This window comes from Odocoileus virginianus, chromosome 17, assembly GCF_023699985.2.
Source record: "Odocoileus virginianus isolate 20LAN1187 ecotype Illinois chromosome 17, Ovbor_1.2, whole genome shotgun sequence".
NCBI lineage: Eukaryota > Metazoa > Chordata > Mammalia > Artiodactyla > Cervidae > Odocoileus > Odocoileus virginianus.
Genome location: NC_069690.1, coordinates 4,919,703 through 4,925,935, shown reverse-complemented (window position 1 = coordinate 4,925,935; position 6,233 = coordinate 4,919,703).

The following is a 6,233-nucleotide window of genomic DNA, read 5'->3' as shown; positions in this document are numbered from 1 at the left end:
GCAGTCCATGGGGTCACAAAGAGTCAGACATGACTGAGCAACTGAACTGAACTGAACTGACTTATTTTTTCTTTTGTTCATCTGCCTTTTCTTGAGATCACTTCCATCTCCCTCTCTTAGGGTTCATGGATCGCTCCATCACTCCCCTGCCGCTGTCTCTCTTACCCTTCTTTCCTCTCATCACATGCACCTCACAGGTGGAGCAGTTTCTATATACCAAGTTTCCCAGGAATAGCCACAGAAAGCCATGAAATGAAGCCAATTGTTGTCACTTTAAATGGAGAGCTGAGTAACTGACTTCAGCTGGGTACACTGTGCTGCCGGGGAGTCCCACTCTCTCTCTCGATCAGTTTGATCCCACCCCTTCTGTTCACTCCTCAGATTTTCCCAGCTCATCTCTATGTTCTCCTGGTTAAAACCCAGGGCATCACGTGGAAGTGCGCCCGTCTTTCCTGGACCACACGGGACATCGTCCTGTGTCTGCATCCAGCTTCTTTCCTGTCTGGTCCAGGAGAGCAGGACCCTCCCCCTCCTCCTTCTCGTCCTCTGCTTCATTCTCTGAAAGGCCTTCCTCTCCATGTGCCGGCTTCCCTCACTCCAAGGCCTCACCACTTCTACATCACACATCACGAATTGCCCCTTCTTACCTGGGTCACACGCAATCCTGTCCACACACAAATGATGGAAGAGCCCCCACTTTAAAGACCTTACAAACGAGTGACACCACGCCCCCGAGCTCCGCCCCCTTCCTTCCCCCCTCTCTCAGAGGAGAGTCGGTCTCCAGGTCTCCTTTCCACGTGCGGACCTCCCCTCCGGCCCCGCTCCCCGACTCAGCACCTCGGAACGGCTCCTCTCCGGATCCCGGTGACTCCTCCGTCCCCACCCTGCCCTGACGGTTCCGAGGTGGGCCGCATGACCCCCAGAGCTGGCTGTGACTGACCGGTGGGATGCTCTGCTGGGCTTCTCTCTCGCTGGTTCTCTCGATTAGACTTCTGGCTGGTCCACCATTTCACCTGTATCCCGCAGATAAGTCTCTTCCGTTGTTCTCCACGAAGATCACGGGTATTTTCAGCAATGCTTTTAGGCGTGAAGCTCTCCACTCTTTATTGTAAAGAAATTCAGAACTGTGGAGCTTTCCCTTCTTATGGCCAGCCTTTCCCACTAGGTTCGGATGAGTGGTACCAGTGCCCTGAAGCTGGGCCAGAGACCCTCTCTCCCCAAAGTGATGTCCTTGCTTAACAAGTCTGTTCTGTGGGAGGCAGTGTGGACACCCTTATCATCTCTGCCGTGCTAGTGTAGGCAACCGGGGTCCTGGGACCCTCAACTTGCCTGGGGAAGAGCTTCTGCCCGACAGGTGGGGCTGGATGAGGAGAGGGAGACCCAATCCTCTTGGCGTGACTCTCTGGAATGCAACTTGTGCAAAATAGGGCTGGAGGCTGAGAAACAGCAGCCTCCTGCCTCCTCTGGGGTCAAACCGCAGCCCCAGACCCTGGTCTCAGGAGAAATGGAGCGTTTGGCTGCACGCACTGTGGGCAGAACTTCCAAAACTTGGACGTGGTGGGGAGGGCAGTGGAACAGAGTGGGGCTCACACCACAGATTTTCACTGTTTTTATTGAGATACTTTAGATTTTCTTGAACAAATGTTTCTCTTTTGCTATATCCCCTTAGGACATCTTCCCAGAGGCTTTCAATGATGGCTGTTTTAAACGATATCCTCAGTTCAGCTGTTATTTTGCTTAGGGGAAAGCCTGCCAAGCTTTCTACTCCATTATTCCAGAAATTCTCTCTCTTAATTCATCCTTATATGCCTTCTATAATGTGTCTTGGCATGTTAGCATAGCTGTCAGGAGCACAAGCCCTGGTCTAACTAGCTTGGGTCCAAGTTTCTATTCTGCCGCTTGTTAGGTATGGTGCTCAGAATAAGTTATGAAACCAACCGCAGCACCTCAGAGGAGCGCGGTGAGGATAACGGAGCTAATTCTCGCATGATGTTCGTCTCCGAGTCAAATACCCACTAAAGAATTAAGGCTGATTCATGTCAATGTATGGCAAAAACCACTACAATATTGCAAAGTAATTAGCCTCCAACTAATAAAAATAAATTAAAAAAATAAATAAAACAAAAAAAAAAAGAAAAAAAAAAAGAATAGCTCTCCCTTCTCTGGTTGAACGTGCATGGCAACAGATAGCCACAAGGGGGCGCCAAGAGCCAGGTGTAGTGATGAGCCACTCCAGGGATCCAGTTAGGTCATCCCAAGTTCCATCGAGGACCAGCCAGAAGTAGGTGTTTTTCCAGACACCAGAAGACGAAAGTTGAAGGCACTTTCTAAATGTTACATCATTTTCTCCAGAAGATATAAATTCAGGATCTTCCTAAACACCACCCAGTTGCTTCCCCGTGGAAACCGAGCTCTGTACAAGGAAGTATGCTGTGAAAGCCCTGTATGCAAGGTCGTGTCCAGAAGTTGGGAGGATGCAAAGTTCCCTTAAGTTACAATCAAATATAGTAAGTTGGTATTTACGTATTGAGTGCTGCCAAGCACTAAGGGTTCTAAATAGCGTCAGGTATTGCCCCATTCCTTTCATTCTGATTGAAGAGGGCCCAGGGAATCAGCTGGGGATTTGATTTGTTCAGAGAATAATAAAAAGTCAACAGATATTCTGGAGCGGGAAGTAGGTACTTTAGTGAAGAAGCACTTACCATGATTTACCTAGAGCAGAGTGCAAGGAAAGAGTGGCAAGTCAGAGATGTCCAGGCGATGTTGCAGTAGACCAATGTGAAGCCAAACACTGTTGCAGTGAAAACTCTTAACAAAGCTGCATTTTAAGAGAAGCTCCAGTATTTAAGAGAAGTGAAAATGAAGCCGTTGTTCTGGCTGAAATAGGAGTGTGGGACCCAGGTCTTCACCTACTATGCCTCTTTCTTACCTTCTTATAGCCCCCAAATGGAAAACTGGCCATAATTTTTAAAACTAAACGTTGGGAGAACGTTGGGTGTAATTTGCAAACCCCTTCAGTGGTCCGGAGAGTACAGTGAGTGGTGGAGATTCAGGGTGAAGGATGCCTGCGAGGATGCAGAGGGGGGCTGCCGCAGCCTTCCTGAGCCCCCTGCCGCCTGGGCCCCTCGCCGCCTTCCCACTTGCCCCGCTTCTCCCGCTCCCTCGTGTTCTGCCCCTTGTCACACCTGCACAGGCTCAGGATCTGAGCTACCCTTTAGCGTTAATCTTGCTTCTCGTCCTAAGTTATAATTCACATTTGCTGACTTCCCAGAGACAACCTAGCCTGCCCCAGCCCTGTCCGTGGGAGCCCCAGCATGGACTCGGAGGCCACTGCTTCTGCCAGGATTTTCTAGCTCCTATGAAAACTGGGAAAGAAAAATGAAGGGGATCTAGCAACTGATCATATATGGAGGCAAAACTACTATATAGTGGATGTACTATGTATATACATACATGTTATGTATGGTATTATATACTGTGTATATGCATATACAGATATGCATACGTATTTGGAGGCAGAACAACTACAGGAAGGGGAAGAAGAAGGAAGCATTATCTTTAGGCTAATATTTATTAAGTGGTGGTTATGTACCAGGGACATTGCTAAGATCATATACATGTATATATACGTAGATATATACATATGACTGAGAGTCACTCAGTCATGTCTGACTCTTTGTGACCCCATGGACTGTAGCCTGCCAGGCTCCTCTGTCCATGGAATTCTCCAGGCAAGAATACTGCAGTGGGTTGCCATTTCCTCCTCCAGGGAAACATATACATATATATTCATATAAATATGAGGGAAGCAGGAATAGGACAAATTTAAATGCACAAAGCACAGTGTTTTTGATGACAGCCAGACATTTTTCCTGAATAAATATTCCTTGGATTGTTGCAAGACTTTTGTTCATTTCCATAGTTCTAAAAACACTGATTCAGTGTTCTCCCCGCTTTGTGGAAGAGCAGATTTTTGCAAGTCTCCACTCTGCCATTGTGCAAACTGGAAGCCTGGCTGCAGGACTTTCTAAGCAATGGCATCACGTTATCACTTACACTTGGCTTGTGGTCAGAAGCCTCAATCTTTCGTCATGAGCTGCTGGCTACTCCTTCCTGTAGTAGCCAGGAACGGCTTCCTTTAGTTGTTTTTAAGGAGGCCTCAGACTTTTAATTTCCACTAACTAAATTCCATTTTTCTTTATTGTTGTTGTTCCAACATGTGAAATAACTGTGAATCCTGCATCAGTAAGGATGCGTCTGGGTTTCATTTAATTCACTGGCCGAGTCATGGCACAGACCAGCCTTTTTGTATTTCACTGTGTACCCCTCCAGGCAGACTTGTCCTCCATTAAAATTTATGGAATCCTTGTTTCCAAACTCTGCCACTGGCATGACAAAATCTACCAATAAGACAACTTTTTTCTCAAAGGTAAGTTGGTTAATTTCATGATTTATTCATGGCAAACATTTCGGGCTCTCATGCCTCACTGTTTCCTTACTGTTCACACATCCTTTGTTTCTAAAGAATGTTACACTTAGTGAAATATCAAGGAGCCATCGCCGTCTCTTTTTGGAAAATTGAGGCAGCATTTTCTAGCCTTTTTTTCATCTCTCCACATACTTTCCAGAGGACAACGATGAGGGAGAATTCATCTGCAGCCTCAGCAGTTCCCGGGTGAGGGGGTGCCGGGAGGGGTGGTCTGGGGAAGCAACCTCGCTGCAGAAGCTGGTTCCCATGTGGGTGAGCCTGGGCCTGCTCAACAGCTTCCGGGGTGGTGTCGTAGGGGTTGAGACCAGAGTTCCCAGCCGTGCTCAGGGCTGTGGTGGAGTTCAGGTCAGAAGGAGGAGAGAGGAGAGGATGAGGATAAGTTTTTTCTTTTTCTCTGTAATCCTGAGAGCACCTTGTCAACGATTAGTGGACACAGAGAGGAGAATCCAGCATCACCCACTCCCTGGGAGGGGAGCTGTTGAGAGTAGCATGGGATAACAACGCCCTGCAATTCAGGGTGGAGCGTCTGACTTAGTCCCCGGGGCAGGAGTTCTGTGCCATGAATCAGGCATCTGTAGGCAAGGGGGACATCCTATTGATCCGACTGCTAATGTGGTTCCTGCCTGGATAAATGGCTTAAAGTGGAGTGTAGACCACCTGTGATTCCAGCTGAGAAGGACTGGAGAAGGTAGGAGGCCTGGGGAACTTGTGAGAATTTTTTGAGAGCTTTTGAGAGTTTGCCTGGTCCAACAGAAATAGAGGTTGAGGGAGGCTCTGCACACCGTGGTCAAGGTAATCATATCTCCTTAAGGATAGGTATGTAGAAAATATGTGCATTATGCAAGTAGAAAAATATGTACATTATGCACTCAAAACACAAGAGGCCCAATGCATTATACTTTGTTGTTGTTAAGCCGCTCAGTCCTGTCCGACTCTCTGACCCCTTGATTCGCAGCACGCCAGGCCTCCCTGTCCATCACGAACTCGCGAAGTTTACTCAAACTCACGTCCATCAAGTTGGTGATGCCATCCAGCCATCTCATCCTCTGTCATCCCCTTCTCCTCCTGCCCCCAATCCCTCCCAGCATCAGGGTCTTTTCCAATGAGTCAACTCTTCACATGAGGTGACCAAAGTACTGGAGTTTCAGCTTCAGCATCAGTCCTTCCAATGAACACCCAGGACTGATCTCCTTTAGGATGGACTGGTTGGATCTCCTTGCAGTCCAAGGGACTCTCTAGAGTCTTTTCCAACATCACAGTCCAAAAGGATCAGTTCTTCAGCACTCAGCCTTCTTTCTGGTCCAACTCTCAGGTCCATACTTGACTATTTTGTGCTTTGGGGGAATTCCATTTTGTGTGTGGGTTTCTTTCTGGGAGCAGTTTCTCACCTCGACTGCCAGATGGCGCCTGTGAGTAGCAGTGCCCTTTCCAAAGGCTTTCATTTCCACCCCTCAGTGCGAGCTATCTTCCTCTGTCAGTGCTCAGGCTGGTATTTAAAATCCAGTACTGCACACAGACTTTGTGTTTCTGATCCATCTGCTCCATGAAGAACTGTGAAACTCAGAAATACCTACTTCTACCCAGACACCCATTTCTCCACTAGGATTTGTCAGCGGATGAGCCTTTGTGATTTAATCAGGCAGTTGGGCATTCCAAATAAGTGAAACAATTAGGAGTCTGGCGTTTTATATGTTTGCGTGCGTGTGTGCTAAGTCGCTTCAGTCATGTCCGACTCTTTGTGACC